The 23505-nt window shown below is 45.2% G+C and overlaps 1 protein-coding gene across 2 annotated transcripts in view; it reads right to left on the bottom strand.

Moving 5' to 3' along the window:
• Positions 1–23505, bottom strand: part of LOC144823278 (sodium channel protein type 2 subunit alpha-like) — an 859818-nt gene that overhangs the window by 287662 nt on the left and 548651 nt on the right. The window lies entirely within an intron of this gene.

Genomic DNA, 23505 nt, shown 5'->3' with positions numbered 1-23505 from the left:
GGGCAGAAAGAGGCAAGAGAACTGCAGAAAGAGGGAAGTGAGTTGCATAAACAGGTAAAAGAGGTACAGCAATAGGGAACAGGAGTACAGAGAGTGACCCTCTGCCGTGTGCCTGCCCTCTCTCATCTTTGTACCCTGTGTGTGCCTGTGCCTCTTCGCTTCTTTTTTTGTACCCCGTGTGCCTGTGCCCCCACACTTCTTTTTTTTACCCTGTGTGCCTGTGCCCCTGCCCTTTATTTTTGGGACTGCTTCGTGCCCTTTTCCCGCCGAGTTTTCCCGCCACTGCCCCCCGTGCCCATTTACTGCCCGCATTCCCACCTCCCGCCTCCCAGCTGGTCCTCCCTCCCCTCCTCCCCTTAAATGGCGGCTGCTGTGCAGCGCTCGCCGCTGGCGCACCGAAGGCGCGCCTAAGGCAAGCCCGTCTGCGCCCGTCCATGCCTGGACCGCGCCGAGGGCCAGAACCCCTGGCCCTTACAACACCCGCAACGTACGCCACTGCTACGATGCCAGCACCCTCATCGCACTCAACCACGGACGCACCCCCAACTGCTACAAGGCCACCCCCAAATGCACCCACGGCCCCTTCACCTGCCAGAACTGTAACTTCTCCTGCAACAACAACGCAGAGACCACCACAGCAGCAGAACCCAACCAACTACGATGCATCCTGCTCAACACCCGCTCCGCACGCAAGCACGCAGTCGAGCCCTGGGACCTACTCACCACCACTTCACCAGACGTCGCCTTCTTGACCGAGACCTGGATGAACGATGCCTATATCCCAGACATTGCAGTGGCCATCCCCGACGGATACAAGATCTCGCACAGAGACTGCACCAATGGAGCCGGGGGAGGCATCGCCATAATCCACAAGAATACCATCAAAGTCTCCACAAAAACCGACGACACCCTCGCCACCACCGAACACATGCACTTCAGGATCCACACCGACCCCAAGACCACCCTCAGAGGCACCCTCCTCTACAGACTACCAGGCCCACGTCCCCAATTCTGCAACTCCATCGCCGACTTCATCAGTACGCACGCCCTGACCTCCACCAACTACATCCTGCTCGGCGACCTGAACTACCACTTAGAAAACAACAACAACAGCAATTCCTCCACACTGATCGACAACCTCGCCACCCTCGGACTGAGACAGATTGCCACTACCCGGACCCACATCGCTCGTCACATGCTCGACGCCATCTTCACCGCCAGCCCCCACATTGCCTTCAGCCACACTTCCGAGCTCACCTGGACCGACCACCACTGCATCCACCTCACCTTCGAGAAACCCGTCTCCCACCACCGCACTCTACAGATCCCCTGCAGATGCTGGGGAAAAGTCACCAAGAAACGACTAGAAACACACCTCGCACTCCACCCACCGACCAGCCCCACCGACCCCGAGGAGGGGGCCCACACCCTCAGACTCTGGACGGAGGACTGCGCCAACACCGTGGCACCCATGAAACAACCCACCGACAGAGACACCAGCCAGAGAGCCAGCTGGTTACCCCCGGAGCTCCTAGCCTCCAAGTGCACCTGCCGGAAACTGGAGAACATCTGGCTCAATGACAGGACACCCGCCAACCGCACAGCCCACAAAGACGCCATCTGCAAACATCACCACCTCACCAGGACCACCAAAAAAGCCTCATCTCATTCAAAGACCGCCTTGACAACAACGCACACAACAGCAAAGAGCTATTCAACATTGTGAAAGAGCTCTCCACTCCCAGCTCCTGCACCAACGACATTCCGCCATCACAAGCCCTGTGCGACACCCTCGCTGCCTTCTTCCACCGCAAGATCACCGACATCCACAACAGCTTCACCCCCCAGACGCACCCCACGGACCCCGCCACGACGAACACCCTGAGCCCCACCGACCACGACCCTCTGACCACCTGGACCAACGTGAGCACCGAAGACATAACTAGGACCATGAGCACCATCCGCTGAGGCTCCCCATCTGACCCGCTCCCCCACCACATCGCCAACAAAGCCGTCAGCATCATCGCACCCCACCTGCGTAACATCATCAACCTCTCCTTCGAGACCGCTACCTTCCCAAAGAGCTGGAAACACGCCGAGATCAACGCCCTCCTGAAGAAACCCAAGGCTGACCCGAGCGACCTCAAAAACTTCTGGCCCATCTCCCTGCTTCCGCTCCCTGCGAAAGTCATGGAAAAGATCGTCAACACCCAGCTTACCCACTACCTAGAAGACAACAGCATCCTGGACCCCTCCCAGTCAGGCTTCCGCAGCAACTACAGCACCGAGACCGCCCTCTTCGCCGCCACAGATGACATCAGAATCCTACTCGACAATGGCGAGACAGCGGCCCTCATCCTCCTGGACCTCTCTGCCGCCTTTGACACTGTCTGCCACCACACACTGCGCACACGCCTCTACGATGCAGGGATCCAAGACAAGGCCCTGGACTGGACCACCTCCTTCCTCACCGACAGAACCCAGAGAGTCCGCCTCCCCCGTTCCACTCCGGAACCACCACTACCATCTGTGGCATCCCCCAGGGATCCTCACTCAGCCCGACTGTGTTCAACGTCTACATGGCCCCCCTCTCTCGCATCGCCAGACTACACGACCTCAACATTATCTCCTATGCCGACCACACCCAACTGATCCTCTCCCTTACCAAAGACCCCCTCACCGCCAAATCCAACCTACACTAGGGCATGAAGGCGTCGCCGAGTGGATGGAGGCAAGCTGACTCAAACTGAACACGGACAAGACGGAGGTCCTCATCCTCGGGCCCAATCCTTTAGCGTGGGACGACTCCTGGTGGCCAGCATCACTGGGAAACCCCCCAGCACCAACCAACCACGCACGCAACCTAGGGGTCATCCTCGTCTCCAAGCTCAGCATGACCAACCAAGTCAACGCTGTCTCCTCCTCCTGCTTCCACACCCTCCGCATGCTCCGCAAGATCTACAGATGGATCCCGACGGACACTCGGAAAACCATCACCCACGCCCTCATCAGCAGCCGACTCGACTACTGAAACGCCTCTATGCCGGAGCCCCGTCCAAACTCATCAACAGACTCCAAAGAATCCAGAATGCCTCCGCACGCCTGATCCTCAACGTCCCACGCCAGGACCACATCACCCCGCACCTGAGAGAACTGCACTGGCTCCCCGTCAACAAAAGAATCACATTCAAACTCATGATCCTCGCACACAAGGCACTCCACAACACCGCCCCCAGCCTACCTCAATAACAGACTCTCCTTCTACGTACCCAACAGGAAACTCCGCTCCGCCGACCTGTCCCTGGCCGCCGTCCCACGCATCCACAAAACCACCTCCGGGGGCAGATTCTTCTCCCACCGCGCCGCAAAAGACCTGGAACGCCCTCCCCCTACGACAGACCGCAGACCTCCTGGCATTCAGAAGACTGCTCAAGACCTGGCTCTTCGACCACTAGCTGCAGCTCCCCCACCAGTGCCTTGAGACCCTAGCGGGTAAGCAGTATGCTTTACAAATTCCCTGATTGATTGATTGATTGGTTGATTGATTGATTGATTGATTGAAAGAGGCAAGAGGGGTGCAGAAACAAGCCCGTGATGTGCAGAAAGAGGCAACAGAGGTGCTGAAACAGGCAAGAGAAGTACAGAAAGAGGCAAGAGAAATGCTGAAAGAGGCAAGAGAAGTGTTGAAAGAAGAAACAGAGGTGTAGAAAGAAGCAAGAGAGGTGATGAAAGAGACAAGAGAGTTGCAGAAAGAAACAAGAGAGGAGCAGAAAAAAGCCAGAGAATGCAGAAAGAGGCAAGTAAGGTATGGAACGAGGCAAGAGAAGTGCAGAAAGATGCAAGAGGTGTACAGAAAGAGGCAAGTGAGGTACAGAAACAGGCAAGAGGGATACAGAAAGAGGGGAGAGAAGTGCAAAAAGAAGCAACAGAGATGCAGAAAGAGGCAAGAGAACTGTGGAAGGAGGCAAGAGAGTTGCAGAAAGAGGAAGGTGGGGTGCTGAAAGAGGTGAGGGGGTACAGAAAGAAACAAGAGAGGTTCTAAAAGCGGGAACAGGGGTGCAGAGAGAGGCAAGAGGGATGCAAAAAGAAGCAATTGGGATGCAGAAAGAAGAAAGAGAAGTGCAGAAAGATGCAACAGAGCTGCAGAAAAAGGCAAGAGGGGTACAGACAGAGGCAAGAGAAACACAGAAAGAAGCAACAGAAATCTAGAATGAGACAAGAGAAGTATAGAAAGAAGCAACAGAAATTTAGAAAGAGGCAAGAGAAGCACGGAAATAAACAACAGAGGTGCAGAAAGAGGCAAGAGAAGTACAGAAAGAGGCAAGAGAGGTACAGAAACAGGCAAGCAATGTACAGGAAGAGGGAACAGGGCTGCAAAAAGAGGCAAGAGAGGTGCAGAAAGAGGGGAGAAGGGTGCAGAAAGAAAAAAGAGAGGTGCAGAATAAAGGAAGAGATGTGCCATAATAGGCAAGTAAGGTGCAGAAAGAGGCAAGAGAAGTGCAGAAAGAGGCAAGAGAGGTGCAGAAAGAGCAAGTGAGGTACAGAAACAGGCAAGATGGGTGGAGAAAGAGGCAAGAGAATTGTAGAAAGAAGCAACAGAGGTGCTGAAGGAGGCAAGGGAACTGCAGAAGGATGTATAGAAAGAGGAAAGAGGGGTGCAGAAAGATGCAAAATGAGTGTAGAAAATGGCAAGAGGTGCAGAAACAAGCAAGAGAAGTGCAGAAAGAACCTCCGGAGGAGCAGAAAGATGCAAGAAGGGTACAGAAAGGTAACATAGGTGCAGAAATAGGCAAGAGGGGTGGAGGAAGAAGCAGGTGAGGGGCAGAAAGAGGCAACAGAGGTACAGAAACAGGCAAGAGAAATGCAGAAAGAGGAAAGAGAAGTGCTGAAAGAAAAAGCAGAGGTGTAGAAAGAAGCAAGAGAAGTGATGAAAGAGACAGGAGAGTTGCAGAAAGAAGCAAGAGAGGAGCAGAAAAAAGCATGAGAATGCAGAAAGATGCATGAGAGGTGCAGAAAGAGGCAAGTGAGTTGGAGAAACAGGCAAGAGGGGTATAAAAAGAGGCAAGTGCAGAAAGAAACAACAGAGGTGAAGAAGGAGGCAAGAGAACTCTGGAAAGAGGCAAGAGAGGTGCAGAAAGAGGAAGATGGGGAGCAGAAAGAAACAAGAGAGTTGCTGAAATAAGCAAGAGAAGTCCATAAAGAACCTACAGATGTGCAGAAAGAGGCAAGAGGGGTGCAAAAAGAGACAAGAGAAGTGTAGAAAGAAGCAACAGAGATGCAGAAAGAGGCAAGAGAACTGCAGAAAGAGGGAGGAGAGTTGCATAAACTTGGAAAAGAGGTGCAGTAATAGGGAACAGGGGTACAGACAGAGGCTAGAAACGTACAAAAAGAGGGAAGAGTAGTGCAGAAAGAGGTAATAGGGGTGCATACATTTGCAAGAGAGGTGCAGAAAGAAGCAAGAGCAGTGCAGAAGGAACCAAAAGAGGTGCAGAAAGAGGCAAGAGGGCTACAGAAATAGGCAAGAGAGGTGCAGAACGAAGCAAAAGAGGTGCAGAAAGAGGTAATAGAACTGCAGAAAGATACATGGGTGGTGAAGAATGGGCAAGAGAGGTGCACAAAGAGACAAGAAGGGTGGAGAAAGAAGCAAGACAAGTGCAGAAAGAAGCAACAGAGGTACAGAAAGAGGCAAGAGGGCTGTGGAAAGAGGCGAGAGAAGTCCAGAAAGATGCAACAGAGGTGCAGAAAGAGGGAAGAGAATTACAGAGAGAGGCAACGGAGATGCAGAAATCAGCAGGAGAGGTGCAAAAAGAGGGAACAGGGATGCAGAAAGAGGCAAGAGAGGTACAGAAAAAGGGAAGTGGGTTGCAGAAAGAGGCTGTAGTGGTGCAGAAAAAAGCAATAGAGGTGCAAAAAGAAGCAATAGAGGTGCAGAAAGAAGCAAGAGAAGTGCAGGAAAAAGCAACATAAATGCAGAACGAGGGAAGAGGAGTGCAGAAAGAGGAAAAAATTGTTCAGAAACAAGCGAGAGACGTGCAGAAAGAAGCAAGGGACATGCAGAAAGAAGCAAGAGAGGGGAATAAAGAGGCAAAGGGGATGCAGAAAGAAGCAAGTGAGGTGCAGAAAAAGAAAGAGAAGAGCAGAAAGAGGCAAGAGAGGCAAGAGAGGTGCAGAAAGATGGTAGAGGTGCATAAAGATGTAAGAGAAGAAAGAAGCAACTGAGGTGCTGAAAGAGGCAAGAGAGCTGCAGAAGAAAGATGCAAGAGAGGTGCAGAAAGAAGCAAGAGAGATGCAGAAAGAAGGGAGGTACAGAAAGTGGAAGAGATGTGCAGAGGGAGGCAAGAGAAGTGCAGAAAAAGGAAGAAATGTGCACAAAGAAACAAGAGAAATGCAGAATGAAGCAAGAGCGGTTTGTGCATTGTTAGTACCAATTTAAAGGGTCCTTTTGTGAAGAAAGGATGTCAACAACATAAGAGCGTTGTCTCTGACCCCGAGCTCAAATAGCCTGATAGCTAATATTTTTGGGATGACAGTATCGAAGGCTGCCGATAGATCTAACAAAATCAGGGTGGCCTTATCCCCTGTGTCAAATATTGCTCTTCGTTCTTGTGCAGCCTTGATCAGGGTTCTCTCAGTTCATTGCCCCTCCCAGAACCCATATTGTGAGGGATCCAAGATGTCCCCAGACAAAATGAATGCAGTGAGCTTAGCATTTAGTATTTTCCCCAGCACCTTAGCCAGAAAAGATAATCTGGAGATGGGTTGATAGCTGCTTGGATAAGCAGGGTCGAGATTTTTTTTTTTTTAGAGTGGAAAGATTGATGCTGTTGTCCAAGCATCCGGAAAAGTGCCTGACCGATTTATCTCATTAAATACTACACCTAAATGTTTTCTAAAAATTTCCGGGAACTGGTGCAGTACTTCAGGAGGACATGGGTCTGCAGGGGCCCCAGATTTTACTACCTGGGCGATTTGTTCTAATGTAGGGGTGGATAGGAGGAAAGCAGATTGGAAGGAGAGGGATGTGTGACCACGGTAGTGTTCTCAGGGATGATATCAACACAATCCCCAAGGTTTTATACACAGCTTCTACTTTAAATCTAGACGACTGTGCCAGTACGTTGCAGAATTCAACACTGCTTAACATCCTGGTTGGTTCTGGTAGTTTGGCTAGTCTTTTAACCATTGAAAAGAGCTCCTAGATAGAACTATATCAGTTTCTTGCACCTAACAAGTGATATTTTTATACAGCTGTCCCTATTCAGTGTTAACTACATTCTCTCTTTCTTTTAAATTCTAATATTTACTCAAGGGAGGAAGAAAATCGTTTTTTTAAAATTCCAGCAGGCGCATTCATGAACTGGTGCTTGAAGCATAATCCATCTACAAAATATTGATTTAATAATCCAAAATAATAAATCAATGAATATGCGCACAACTATATGTCTCTCAACTTGCAAATGATCAGTCTTGATGTAGAACAACTGATGGTAAAAAGATCTTGAGGAGAAATGAGCAGTTTCGGTTATTTAGTTAAGTAATCTTAATTCGACTAAAATCTTCCAATAACTTTCATAAATCGTACAATAGTTCACGGCATGTTTCTCTCATTTGCATGGTAAACGAAACCATTTATTCATACTCAAAGAGTATACTTTTTCTATTTATACCCCATAAATTGGTAAACTGAACATACTCCAGCATGTCATCTCTAGGATCTGGTCTGCACTATCGGAGTCTGCTAATAAATTAAATTAGGTAATTTAATAAACGAAGTTCTGAACTTCTCAGAAACATTAATATACGGAAAATGTTTAGGCCATCTTGACATTTTTATATTTCAATTCAATTTAAAAATCTTTATTTGGATAAAAGTATATCCATAGAAGCACAAGACATGCAGCTGCATAGAAGTACACAAATCGTATTGATCTTAATAGCAAATAGAATAGAGATCATTTTATATATTCAAGCATCATATTATGAACAAATAAAAACAATTTCCTATTAGTGCCCTCTTAATTTATGCCATTCATGATCATTGTGGGTGGGTTAAAAACTAGTCTACGGAGTGTGCATTTAATTCATATTGAGCACAGTGACAATATAAATATGAATTCAGTGAGAACAACCTTCATAAAGTGCACATTGTGTTACAAGTGCGTACTGCAACTTTCAAAAAGGAGCCAACATGGAAAATGTATTAATCATCTTCCAATTTAAGGATTTTCATGTAGGCTGCATCAAGATGGACATAAAAAAAATAGTATCAAAAGCCATTTTGGCATGTATGAGGCATCCTCAATAGACATATAGGTTACAATGGTTGTTTTCTGAACCTCCCTTTCGTATCATGCTTGGCTATAATATGCATATAGGACCTAACTTTTTTGTTCATACTATCTATTTCTGCAGGATTTGAAAAGACCTGTACATGGTTGACACTACTCATACCCTTTCTCACTGTGGCAAGCCACGGTATTTCCCTTCCCTTCTCACTCTTGAGTCAAGCTCCTATTATCTCTCTGGTGAGGAACGCTGCTGGGTTTTTCCAAATTGCTAGCCAAAATAAGGCAAGGTGAGCCTTTATATAATCTTCGATGAAGTGCAATTTCAGTTCTCTAGGACAGACATATTGTGATGCCGAGATCGGTGCTCCCAAGAGTTTTCGACAAAATCTGTTTTCTTCACACTGAATGTTGTTACTATTTGTGAAGCCCCAGACCTCCGCACCATATGTTGCTGTTGGAATACACTGAGATTTAAAGATTTTCTTGATTGCTAAAATTACCCGGGTCCTTTTTGGCTGCGGGAGACCAAGAATTGAATTAATAGTTTTGGAAAACGTATTCCTGCTATACAAGATGTGGTCAGCCCAGGAACCATTAGTAGCGAAGACCAGCCCCAGGTAGGGAAAAGTGCAAGTGCGTTGTAAACTTTGATTGTCTACAGTAATGCAATATAAAAGATACTTTCTTTGCCAACTATCCATTATAAAAGATATTTTTAAATTAGTGCATAAATCTAAGCTAGCCATAAAATCCACGAAAGCCCGCACTAAGTTACGTAAAGCACTGGGTGTGCAGCCCATTAAGAACGCATCGTTGGGGTACAATAGGGCGGGGAGTATATTACCATTAATTATAGGGACATCATTAATGAGTACTAGCAATTATTTATGTATGTCATTGATATATAAAATTAAAACAAGATGGGCCAAGACACACCTCTGCCTGACCCCTCTACCAACTCTAATGTCGTTTGAAACCTCCCCACCCTTATTGATCCTGACTCGGACTGGCAGGTGCTAATGCAGATAAGCTAAAAAATGACTTAAAACCTCATCCAAACCATATTCTAAGAGAAACAAAGGCTGATGTAAGATCCATAAAAGGCAGATATGTTAGAGATCACTGGGCTATAGTATACTTTCCAATAAGTAAGCTAAGATTTAGGCACTGTTCAGTCCTAACTGGCATGGTTGCAAAATGCGATCTTCCTCAGTCCATGTTTTGATCTTATTGTATAAGATCCTTCCTAAGATTTTCAGCGTATTCTCTGTCAGGGAGATCAGTCTAAAACAGCTTGGTTGTCAATGGTCACCCTTTTAAAAAATTGGTATACTAATGCTAGTTGACCTAGCGGGCTTTAGTTAGGTTATTAAAAACATTTAATAAAAGTGACTCCTCGAACTCATGTTTGGACCTAAACAGATCAATAGGCAACCCGTCAGGACCAGGAGCTTTATTGCCCAAGCTCTGTTGGATGGTGTCTTAAATTTCGAGTAGGGATATTGAGATCCCAAGGGGGCCCTGGTGCTCAACGGGGTCCTCGTTATACGTTGGGGCATAATAGATCATAGAGCAATGGGCTTCCCATGCCTCACTAGTTATATTGCAACTTATCGAGGTCAATGATTGTCCCATGAATCTCATTTCTTAACCGCAGCACAAAAACCATTCCCATTCTTTAATGTGTGCAAGGGTGTCCCAGCGCTCTTTCACAAGTTCTTCCTTCCTATGGGAAATGGCTACCTTGTACTTTTGCCTTATTAATTTGATAAGAGAAGGATTTCTGGGGTTTGTTGAGTGTCTTACGAAGCTGTCTATTAGTTCATGAACAGTCACTCTTGAACCATCTTGGTCCGTGTTGTGCTCCCGAAATTGGTTTGGATAATATAGATTTAATACCCTCAATGAGTTTGGAAAAAGAGCCAATTACCTCAGCATGACAGGCACGAGTCATTAATTCTTGGGTAGTCCCTTACCATCATGGAAAACAGATTAGTGTTATTGACTCCTCGCCAGACCAATCTTAGATTGTCAGTAGAGGGAGTCACGTTCCTAGCACCACACTCATTATTATAAAATGGATTGGGGGAGATTCTCAATACTATTTTGATAAGGTTGTGGTTGCCATGGGTGGTTGGGACAACCTCAGCTTTTACTAGGCTTCAAGGGTGGGGGAAATAAAAACATAATCTATAGTGGTAGCACTGCCCCTACCTCTGAATATTGGTTCAGGAGGGTTAGTATTATAAGTTATTGTAGCAATTTCCATCACATTGATTACATTGTGATTTCGCAAATGGTCCAATAATTCCACGCCCCTGTTACACAAATGCTCCTTAGTACCGGGTCTTATGATTGGGGTAATTTCCCTAGGAATCTTGGCACTAAAATTGCCCCCCAAACAAATGCCAGCTATGTTATCAAATCCGTTATGGTATTGTAAGGTAGTAATAAAGTCAAACAGGGTAATAACATTCGGGTGCAGAATGGAAATTGTTATTATAAAAATTGAGTAAAGAAATGGATACTCCCCTTTTGTATATTAGTGCTTCAAATTTGTCATTTTTTTGTGTCTAAAACCTTGACGCTTCCTCCAGCAAAGATATAGTGATCCAGATTCAAAGGCCACCAGATGGACGGCCTGACTTGGGAATTGGTATATTTACAACAAGGGGTGGTGATGGACAGAGTCTCTGAATTAAGCAGAGTACTCTCACCCAGTCAAGAGATCAGGGCTAGATCCAACACCGTTTTTTAGCTCATTGCACCATCCTAGTTTCAGAACCTGACTTGGGAATTGGGACAACAGTATTAAAACATTCAAACCCTTCGATATATAGGTCTTGCATGGCCCAGGTCTCCTGAAACATAAGGAAGTCCTGTTGTTGTGCTATTTCTAGCCAGTCTGGTAGGGTTATTTTTTACTCTAAACCAATGACATTATAGTGACATTCCAACCTAATATGTTTAGAGTTGAATCAATTAATTAAGGTATCATGCTCATGTGGCTCTAATAGATACATATAGGCATTCGGTATGGAGGTAAGTTTGTTGGCTACCAGTGATGGTGACAGTCAATTTCGAATGTCCAAATCAGACAGTGCTAAGAACCCATTGTGTGTAATTGGGAAAGGGATGTTTTTTATTGGGGGCCCGGGGATCGGTTTGTAGAAATAGCCCAATGGCAATGACCAAATGTGCGTGGGGTTGATGGTAAGTGCCTCCCGTGCCTTCAATAGTAATCTGACCGTAGACGGTCTGCGAAAATGTATCACTATGCAGTCCTCCTTTATATACTTAGGTGACGCAATCCCCTACCCTAATCTTTGTACTATGATGATATCATTCATCTTTGACACCTTGAACCTTCTATGTTTGGATTGCCAATCCACACATTTATTGCGCATTTGATCCCACGCTTCCCCCCTGTTCTTTCTTAAGGGTTGGTACCCCCACCAACACCAGAACATAAGGACATGCTTCTGCTTACAATCCTACGACATCCAAGTTGGACTCGAAAGTTCTCTTTCTCAGGGGATCAGGGATGCTGTTACTCATACTGCCTAGCTTTGGATTCACACCAGCTAAGCTGATCACAGGTTCACAATGAGGGATACGGGACATGTTCAGAATAATCCCGGATGCATTTTGTGCAGAATTAAAATGGGAGGATTTTCTGGCACAAAATTGAGCTTAGGTAAGAATCACTTCTTAACTTTACTACATATTATGCATGAACATTCAGCTAGGGGGCCATTGGGTGGGGTTAGAGTAGAAATTGGTGAATTAGAACTGGACCCAGCCTCAGTTAGCGGAGTCGAACCCTCCCCCGTGATAGCAACAATCTGAGTGGTCTCTTGTTGTTGACTCATCTTGTTCATGAGAATGTGTAGATGATCTAAGCGCTTCCCTAAGCAGGTAAAGGTCTTGTCTATCATGTCTTTAACTCATGCAAATACAGTGTCTACAACAGTGTTAATGAAGATATCCCCAGAGTCACTATATTCGGATGTGGAAGATGCAACCTCAGTCTGTGTGCTAATGGGACAACTTGGTTCCACATTTGGTACCACCTCTGGGATACAAACTTTTAATGGGGACTTTATCGATGAGTTCAGAATGGTACGAGATGAACTAGAATGGATAGGTTATTTCCTTTTGGAGCTAGTGGGCTTCCAGGCTTCCTTTTGCGCTTAGCCACTGGGACTGCAACTGGCGTTTATGTGCCTGTGTTTAACCGCTGCTTGGCGGTATCATCTCCCTTGGGGCTCCCACTGCAAAGAGCTGTATTAGAACCAAATCCCAGAGGCAGGGGGGTGCGAGGTGCAATGACATGCACATGACTGATCAGCTGGGGCTCCTTGTGCTATAGAACCGTTCAGTAGTGCCTCATTTCCCAAGGACAAAGCCGCTCAGTTCGATTTCACTGGACACAGTACTAACAACCCTTTCTAACATGCTATCAATGCTGGTAGTGACAGGCCATGTCCCTGTGCGTTTCCCCATGGTGGATACTTGGAGTCTGTTTTAGCAGTTTCTGGTGGTATAAACGGGCACTCACCTCAGGCCTCTTAATTGCTAGTAGTTGAAAGAGGGGGTCCCAGCCCTGCCTCTTCCTGACGGGCGCAGAAGGGCCCACGTGTGTTTGCGCTGCGGGAGCCTGAACCCGCCTTTATGCACCTCCTGGCACCAAAAATCTGCATTGGCGCCTCCTGGCGCTAGGGATGCCGGGGGATGACGTCCCCAAGAGTAAAGTAGTGAGTGCTGTCCTTAAAGACTCCCACAGTGCGGGAGCCAGAGGCCGCTTTTATGCGCCTCCTGGGGCCGAAAATCTGCGTTCAGACCTCCTGGTGCTAGGGCTGCTAGGGGATGGAGTCCCCAAGAGTAAAGTTGCGAGTGCTGTCTGTAAAGGCTCCCCTTTTTATTTTTACTTTTCTCAGAAACACTTTTTCTAAGGAGGATATTGGAAAAGAAGGATATTTTATAGAGAATGCGTAATTCTATATTCATTGACCAATTACAAGGTTGTTCCTAAACGTTGCAATGTTTGTGGATGCACACACAGTAACCCTTAGTGCAGATAAATATGCTCAGGTTTATATTTTATTTCGCTTTTTTTAATGCATTGCATATTATAGCATGATAGGGATGTATGTCAGTACAACGCGATCTTTTACATCGCAGTACTTTACAACGCGGTTATTACAATGCAAGTCGTTACGACTTGCGTTGGAGGGCACGAATTGAGGAATCTTATAATTTTATATTCCAACACCAGTCCACGTAACAGTAGGGAAGGTGTTGGAATATACAATTACAATATTCCTTAACCAACAGCGCCATCCAGCGCAAGTCGTAGTAACGACTTTCGTTGTAATGGCAGCGTGGTAAAGGTCGTGCGGTGTAAACACCGCTTTTTAAACTATATTTACCGCATGATAGTAGGCTCATGAGACAAAGGAGAATTGCACATAGTACTAGACGACACTGTGCATAAATTGGAGAATTTTTTAACAAAGCAGCGGTTTACTGTTTACATGTTAAAAGACTGCAGAGTGCACTATTCTGTTTGGAAAAGGATAACATAGGCACAACTCCTAAAAGAAAATCAGTCTACCTTAGGTTATGTTTACAAATTGAATCAATTTGTTTAGTACAGGCATAAATGAACATTGTGCAAGAGTGATGTTCAATATTATTTTACAGCTGTATATCAGATTCTTAGGAAGCCTCTAGCATGGGCACCCAGATTGGAATCTGGTTATTCACGATATTGACATCATAACAGCAGCTAATCACTGTTCTGGCGTCACTTGTTGAAGCACTCTGTTATAATCTGCTGTTGGTTGTAATGCATTTTCTCCATAGATCCTCTGATCCCTGCTGCTCAGCCAGTGTGTGTTGTCATGGAATATTGATGAGAGCCTGAAGGAGTGGGCAGTTAGAGAGAGTCGGCTGAGCAGAGATGATGCTACTCCTTGTGGGGTAGTTTACTATGTAACCTCTTCAATTAAACTACAACCTGTTATTCTGCATTAATTGTTTCCCCATAGTACAGCTGCCTTGCCCAGGACTCCAGAGGCCAAGCACAGTGATCTGTGGTCTCACCCACCTTCTTTCATCTTTTCTAGGACAGGTCTCCAAAGGCCGAAAGGAGATGGGAGTATGTGGGCTGTGCTGTTACTCCCTAGCCACTTTCCACATCAGACCCATGCTAAGAGAAGAAATCAACCAGAGCTGACAAGCAGCTGTCATAGAGCCACTGCCAGTAATGTGAGGGTTCCCCACTATCAGTGCGAGAGCAGATGAGGAGGAAGGGGGTGGGATGGCACAGTGGCACAGTGGTGGTGGGTAGCAGGAATCCAGGTACCTATTTTGGAGTATGGGTAGGAGGGGATTAAAGAGGTGGGTGGCAGGAGGTTATCTTTTTCCCAGTTTGAGTAGGGGAAAGGGGCATATATATACAGAGGGTGGTTTAAGTGGCAGGAGACCACATATATTTTGTATTATTTGCTGATGGACAGGTGGGATCTTTTCAGAGTTTGGCTGTGGGAAGGAAGAGGCCAGGAGTGTATTTTTTTAATTTGGTAGAGGGGGATTACATTTGCCAAGGGTGGGAGTTAGTGGCAGGGGAGAGGTTATTTTGTAACTTTTTTACAGGCTTAAAGGGCTACCCCATTACTACTCTACTCCTGCATACTTGTTGGATTCAGAAGTAGATGAAATGAGGAAAATAAACATCATAAAATAGGTAAAATGTAAATAACAGGTACGTTTTTATCTCACAATTCTGAATTACATCATAAGCAACTCAAGCTCTGCACACGTTCTCCATCTGAACAATTCAGTGAAAAGATTTTTTATATTCAGTACCCATCTATAATGCTATACATTTATGTTAGCAGGTGGTTCATTTGTAGGGGCAGGTTAGTACCTATCACTAGTAATAAGGCCACAATCACAATAAGAGACCTAGTCAACGTCTCAATAAATTATTCCCTTGCTCAACTCTTGGTAGCTGGCTGCGAGCAAGCAGACTTAAATTAGAAGACAGCTATGTAAAGCGTTTAAAAAGACCAATACATTAATTAAGTAGGGCCCAACACAAGGTAAAAATTCAACACCAAGATTAAATACTTTCTTGTGCCTAAAAAACAAAAAACAATCAACGTGGTACATCTGGTTCCATCTGACTGTGACAAAGTCAAAGATTGATGCCTGCCATGATGGAGCGCGGGTCAGATACACTGAGCGGTAAGGCACGGTCAAGTGTTTACCTTCGGACTCATTTTTCTGGAGCTTTTCCTCTCGTCGTTAAGCGAGGCATTTTGTCAGGCTGGAATTATGGTCGCCAATGGCAGCTTGGTGCAGCCCGAGGCATCAGTGAACTCCTGGAAGTCATAAGTTCTGTGGCTTTCAGCGAGGCAAACCAGAACTCTAGACAGGGTCACAGTTCGACATCAGCGGTTTGACTTTTGACAACTGGTCGGTCAACTTATGGAGCTTTTTGGTCAAAATTCTCCAAATGGTCTCAAACTTCTGTAGATGTTTCCTAAAGTTCCTTTTGGGAGCTCAAATTGTCCACAACAACAACTCAAGGCTGCAGAGTCTCTGAGTTGCTCCTCAGAAATTGGGACTACCGTTCCCACAATGCACCTGGACAAATCCTTTAAATTCCGGCTGAAGATGGCCAGCTTGTCTCTTCTTGATGGAGATATTTTAACCTGTTGCCCTCAGGGACTCCACTCCTCCAACTTTTAGTCAAAGGCAAAGACCTTCTTTTGTTGTACTTCCAAAGTGTGCAGCAGGTGCAGTCATTCAGAGTTCAGTCTTCTTGGTGCCGGCCAGGGTTCCAGCAGGGTAGTCCTTCATCTTATTGTTTCTTCAGACAGGGGATCTGAGTGCTATGCAGCTCTTTCATATTTATCCAGTATCCTGGGGTGACACGCAGGGGGGAACCCCTGATCAATGGGGTACAGGGTGCCACCCAGAAGTATGACAGCTTCCTCCAAACTGTGGCATATTTGTGTCCCAAAAGCAGTTAGTCAAAATCCAAAATGTATAAACTCCTGAAGGTTAGTATCTGGCTAAGCCAGGCGTGGGTAACTTTCCCTAACACTCTCCTTCCAGTCCTTCTGCTTATTCAGTTGCAGCAACCCCTCTCTAGCTGGGGATTAGAGGAGGTGGGGGTAAGCCTGTGTCCTGTCCCAACTGTCATTCTCGATTTGAAGACAGTGTGCCTACTCCACCCCCGTCCTGGCATTTTGCTCTGCAACAGCTGTTCTCCTCCCACCAGTTTTGCTTTTTTTGCTTTGTCTCTATGCTAGCCACTTAACACGGGAAACAACCTTTACAACGCAAATTTTACAACGCACTACCATTACAACGAAACTTTTACAACGCAACATCCATTACATCGCATGCCATTACAACGCAACCATTACAACGCATGACACTACAACGCATACCACTACAACGCATGTCATTACAATGCATACCATTACAATGCATAACATTACAACGAATAGTACCCTTACACTATCCAACACTTACCCTACGGTTGCACCCCCAGGAGTTAGAATAGTAATTTTTACCCCTACACTATCCAACACTTACCCTACTGTTGCACCCCCTGGAAATTTTTACCCCTACACTTTCCAACACTTACCCTACTGTTGCACCCCCCTGGAGTTAGAAAAGTAATTTTTACCCCTTCACTATCCAATACTTACCATACATGCAATGTAATGTTATGTGTTGTAATGGTATGCCTTGTAAAGGTAGTATGCGTTGTAATGGAATGTGTTGTAAAGGTAGTTTTTAAAAATTCGTTGTACTGGCATGCGTTGTAATGGAATGCGTTGTAATGGATGTTGTGTTGTAAAAAATGTGTTGTAAAAGTCGAATTTGCTCATAATTTTAAAGCAAAAGCAGCTGGCAAAGCAGGGCTGACTTTTAAAATGACAGCAGGCAACACAGAAGTGAACACTTGGATGCATTAAATTTGCTAGCCCTCGAGACCTACATTCCCTGCCATATACTAGGGACTTACAGGTAGGCTAGCAGTACCAATTGTCATTACACCTAATTACCATAAACTTTTAAATAGTGCACTGGCCCTGGACCTGTATAGCAGAGCCCAGGGCACAATCAGAGTCTGTTACCACCAGTACCAGTCGAATAATCGAGATGATCTGGGCAAAAAGGGGGACTATTTCACAATTTACGTCACCATTTTGCAAGAGATCTTTGCCAACACTGTCCCAGAAAGTGCTGACATATCACTTGGTGCTACCAACCTTATGACAGCCTGTGAGCCACTGGTAATCAGACAATAAGTGACATTATTTGATATAATGATGACGTAGTTATGTCATGGACTACTGCTTATACTTCCCAAGGACTGCATACGCTATGGAGCCAATTACAATGTCGGTCGGAAAGCCTCTGACCGACACCGTCTCGGGACCAACTGACCTCCGGTCGATGGTTCCTATTGCCTGATTATGAGGCAACAAACGCTGTTTGGTCGGAAACTGATATTTCTCCATGGGAGCCTGTGTTACGGCCACAGGCTCCCATAAAGAAATAGGTGTGTGTGTAAAAACCTGAACCCTGTGGCAGCAACCCCGTGGTGCCTGCCACACAGTGCATGGATTTACAGGGGAGCACCCTAGGTACACCCTCGGCCACCAACTGTAGGCCGTGGAGGCAAGGGAGTCCTGGTAGGGACCCCCAAAGTCACTTTACAAAAGCCTTTCTGTGTCAGAAATGCTGGCACAGAAAGGCTGGGGGAAACCAATATCGCAATCCCAATGGAAGAAACACATCCATTGGGGATTACGGTGCAGTTCCAACCGGCAAAAGGCTCCGAGAGCTGGTCGGAACTGTGTCAGAATGACTGACCGGTTCACGCTCCAACCACCGTACTTCGGCGGTTGGACCTTAAACTGACTGTTTCAGTCGGAAAGCCTCCAACCGGGGTTGGAAAGCTTCTGACTAGCGGTCGGAGGCTATCCTACTGGCATCTTATTTGACCCCTATATGTAAGTGAGTCCCGATGTCTTATATGAAAATGTAGTCACTGTAATGTGAACTTTACTGACACTACATATTTTCACTCTCATGCCAGCTATTGCTGCCTACATTCTCCAAGGAAAATTATTAAGGTTGCACTGCACTTTGTCAGCATTCTGCAAGTAATGGGGCAAGTGTTAGATTTTATGCCATGGAATACCGCTATTCTTCGTAAATGCTAGGGCCAACGTTAATCATGTTTGGGAGCATTCACAACATTAATACCAGGGTTTTGGGCACTATTATATCAGTGAATACAACCATTATTAAACACTGGGTATTATACCATGAAATAAAGCTGATAGTGTGCCAGCATGTATTTCCTGGAGCTGCTGTTATTGTTGTACTTTAGAGTGCTTGCAACCTAACATTTTGCCAAGTAGTATTATCAACATTATGCCAGGGGATTGTGCCAGCACCTTGCAAGCGAGTGCTGTAAAGATTATGCACTGGTGAACCTTGAATATTATCTGGGAATGCACCCAGGATTATCCTGTGGATAAATGCTGGCAGCAATGTGATTAGATGTGTAGTCACAATTGTGCCACAAAGCTCTAAAAATGTTAAACCATTGTGCATAGTTTGGGCAACTACGCGCTAGGCGAATTGCACATAGCACAGTGCAAAAATGCGTAACGTAGCGGGAATTTCTTGCTCACTCGCGGTCCTTAGCGACAAGTTGGCAACCGCAAGCGAGCAAAATCAACATCCCGGTGAGACTTTTTCCTTCTTTGCAATCGCCAACCTTACGTTGCCTATCGCGAGCTTAGAAAATAAACCTCCTGGTGAGATTCTCAACGCGGGGAGGTCAGGTTTATAATTGCAAATGGTCGCGTATGCTCGCAACCGCTCGCAATGAGAAACTACCAGTCTGCATTGAGAACGCTGCAGCTTGAGTACAAATCTACTCGAGCGGCAGAAACCAACCGCTTGCACTGTGCATGATGCCGTTCGCAATGATTGCACAGTGCGGACAAGCATCCGGCACTGTGCAATTATTTCAAAAAGCATTTCCCTACCACACTACACAGTTCATGTAGCTATGCATAACGTCCGTAGTGCGAAGTGCACTTCACGTAGCTACGCATAGTGCTTCTACGTAAACTACGCCCAGGGTTAGAAATAATACCAAAACTTGACTGTGCCTACTGGGATCTTTGGTCAGACCATGTTGCCACCATTTTGTCACAGAAAATGTCATAATGCCCGACTGAATCATCAGCTTTATACCAATGGCTTTTGGCAGTTACATTTCATGGGTTCCTGAATTGCCTCTGGACTTTACAGCAAACCTAGCTGCATAGCAACAGGCATCATTACATAAGGCATTACAGACTATATTTTGTCAAGGATTGCAACCAAAATTACAGACAAAGCAATTGTTTAAGTTGTGCAAAGTTGTGTGTACTCAATAAATTGAAGTCCCGATGTTGATCCGATTTATGCATGCAATAGCTGCCATCATTAATGGAATAATTGTTGAGAGGGTTTCAGCTAGCATTATTACGGGTGGCAGATTGTGAGAAGGAATACTGTTCTACCACCACAAATGTACACATAATCTATTGTTTTTACATCTGGAGGAGTACTATTTGCGTGAATACAATAAGTACCACTGGATTATAGGAATTGATTCCAATGTGAAATACATATGTATTCTTATTTGTAAATGACTCTTCCACAAGAAAGTACAGCAAACTTATTACCTTAGATGATGACTCCACACATTTTTTGCACTACGAATGAAAATGTCTATGACTTCAACAGGAAATGTCAGATTAAGATATTGATTTGTAAACACCACAATTTAAAGGATTTTACTGCTGTTTCCATTTGTTGAGGGTAGTCTTGGTTTATGTGATGGTTTCGGTAACAATGGTGTTTATGTACTTTCCTTGTCTGTCTTAAGTTTGTTTATATTTGAATACTTTGTTTTGGTCAACTAATTTTTGATAGAAATTTTGTAATAAATCTGCTAGTTGACTTTATATTTCGAGTTTCATTTGAATGTGAGTATCCTAACTAAAATTATATATACAATAAGGAGATTGGCTTTAGTAAAATAGGTGGGTCCCAGAATAACTAACCTATTGCGCCAAGGTTGCATCAGAAAAGTCAGTAGCCCCAACACAAAATGTATATTGGGATTTACTATGCCATGCAAAGCACAATTTGTGTGGCTTTATGTGGTCTAGTAACACAGCCGACAGTGCTGCCTTGCATTGCCTTGGCAGGTGTTCAACTGGTGAAGCATTGGAGTTCCTGTTTAGTAACCCATGGATTTTGATGCAAACCCAGATTTTCAATGACTACTAAACATGGGTTTGCTCCCAAATGGTGCACCTACCCGAAGTCGGCGCATTCAGGAGAAATATCTTTATTTCACCTACTTACTTGCTCTTGGCCAGTGTGCCGCATTCTGCAGAACACATAGTTAGAAGACTAAGGGTCCTATTACGAGTTTAGTGGTCTTGTTACTGTCGGTGCGGCAGCGGCGGATTCACAGCCCACCAAATAGGCAGTCCGCCAGCTGAATTACGATGTTGGTAGTCCCATAGATGAAAGACCGCCAGAGAACCACTGCCTTTGCCAGGATTATCCTATTGCACTGACATAGGTCAGAGGCTATGGGGGCTGACATCTGGAATGCAGCCCCTGTTTCCTTCGTCCAGATTACGATGCGCCATACTGCTAAGCCAACTGTGGCAGGAAGACTTACACACTCAACCTGGCAGAAATGCAAAATATAGGGTGCAAACTCACATTATATCCTGTTTCCATTCCTCTTCCTGTCACTTAACCCCTTGTCCAGGTCTGACCTGTGCAGCAGACACTTGCATAAGAAGAAAATCCACACCGTTGCATTCAACTCATAAGGTGAGCCACTCGTACATTTCTGCACTATCTCTATGGCCGTGGACCCGTTCTGTTCGAAAAGGTAACTTTCCATAGATGTAATACATATGTGTGAGTATTTAGACTTGTGTCACTTTCATACTCACATATGTACGTTCACTGTGGGACATGAACGTTAAAAAAGTGAGGTTCTAAGCATGACTGTCTCCCTCCGTTGAAACCACCACTGCAAGACCACCAGCACAATAAATGCGTTGTTATGTGGCTAATGCCATAAAGCCAGCCTGTTGGTCTTCTTGTGGCCTCGGTGGTCCGACGGTAAGACCACCAAACTCGTAATCGGGCCCTTAGCCTCTAAGAATAGTTGTTGCGCAAGTACGCAAACCTCACTGCACAAAAACGAGTCACACTACAACACATGCACCCTTGCGTAATGGCTGAAGGATGCATGTGTTGGTGCTAGACTGCCACTAGTGCACCTGCGCAAAGCAAGAGCAGGAGTGTGCCATATACTTGCACATATGGAGCATTTCTGCTCTCTCTCTTTCACGCAAAGCATTGCAGCAACTTCACTTGCTGCCTTGTGTGAAAGTTTAATAAATTCAGGCCTCAATGAATGCTCTTTAATTAAATAATTAGGAATCTCAATATTATTGAAATGATTTGATGTATGTGCTGACACCCCTGTAGGGGAATCGGGTTCCCCCATTATTTTATACGATCGCGGGCAAGCCAATGTGCCCTTAGCCAGCCATTCGTTTGAACTCCTCATTAAATGCGGCCTGACATTAGCATCTAATAGGTGTAAAATGGCTCCTCTTGCCCTCTACTGCATACCCATTTAACACAATATTCACACACCATGCTTTTAATACAGCAGTATTGCTAAGTGCACTCATATTCCTCTTGCTTTGAGCACAAACACATGCTTGTCTTTTATTGTAATAAAGTGTATTTGAACGTCTGATGACTGTGGCCCACATGCACACTTGAAACCAGTCCTGGAAAAAGCCTGCACCAGTGCTGACGAATATCAGGATTTCTGAAAACCCAAGCTTGATTCCACCTCAGGCCTCCTTCGTCCTCCACCAGACACTCCCTAGCCCTTTATTTCACTTTTGCGGGTTCTTTTTCTCCCTCTGTCACTGCTGTATCGTATTTCTTTTCCTCCTCCTTGCTTCCTTCTGAGTTTTCCTTCTCTTGTTCACAGTCTGATGAGGAAAAGTAAGTGCCGGTCCCCAACAATGAGTGCCGGGTGGGCCCACCTGCAACCACTGGCTCAAATTAAGCTCTAAAGCTCCTTGCAATACAAATGCCTCGTTTTAGGGATTTATCATCTCACAGAGACCTTAGCTTTTGTCAGCAAAGAAAGTAACAATGTTCCTTATACCTGCACTTTCTAAATTAATTATGACCTGTAGTTGCATTTGTCAATCCAAGAAGTACTAGTTGGTTATTGCCTTTGAACACACTAGTAACTGGGTCCTGCCAGGTCAGAAATCTTCCTTTGGGAGTGTTTGACAAGCACTTCTCTTATGAGCTAATATGGCCCTAAATAGAATCAGAAACTTGGCAGGAATATCGTGTTGCCTAAGCTGAATAGATGGAATCTTCATAAATATTAAATTTCATCAGGTGTGGTAATAATTACCTAAGGAATATAGATTATTTTTTTAAAGGATTGCAAGTTCTGGGGTCGACTTTATTTTATCACAGATTATCTTCCCTAAAATATGTCTCCGGGTTAGTGACCACCTGATAAATGCATCTTTAATAACCCTGGCCCGCGTAATGCTAAGTCATGGGTGCAAACATTAGCCTTGTTATGTTCATTTTAACTGGCACTGACGTATTTCTAGAAATATATATACGTCTTGCTACCATCACTGACAAGGGTAACAAAATGGGAATGGGAGACAGCTTTGTACAACAAGCATGGCTCGAGGATTGTGTTATGCCACCAGCAGGCATGCGTGGGCCATGACAATTTGGAAGGGTAAGCAAAAAAAATGAAGAGAGACCCTGGAGATCTCTGGTCGCAGTCCCTGGTAAATCATACATTATCTATCACTGATTCACACCTATGGTCTTTATACATTCCAGAAGTACTCCGGAGAAGCTGCAAAGTTAGCAGCCTGTCAGATGTGCTCATCACAGCATACATTTACATATGATGTACATTTGGACAAACATAAATGGTTACCAAAAGTGCAATTTGTTCTCCACAGAGAAGGTACTTTTCCTGGTGGAGGAATTTGTTCCCTTAAATCCGCCACCAATGTGG

Source organism: Lissotriton helveticus, chromosome 3_1, assembly GCF_964261635.1.
Source record: "Lissotriton helveticus chromosome 3_1, aLisHel1.1, whole genome shotgun sequence".
NCBI classification, from domain to species: domain Eukaryota; kingdom Metazoa; phylum Chordata; class Amphibia; order Caudata; family Salamandridae; genus Lissotriton; species Lissotriton helveticus.
The sequence above is the reverse complement of the archived record's forward strand: the minus strand, read 5'-3'. Positions and strand labels throughout refer to the sequence as shown.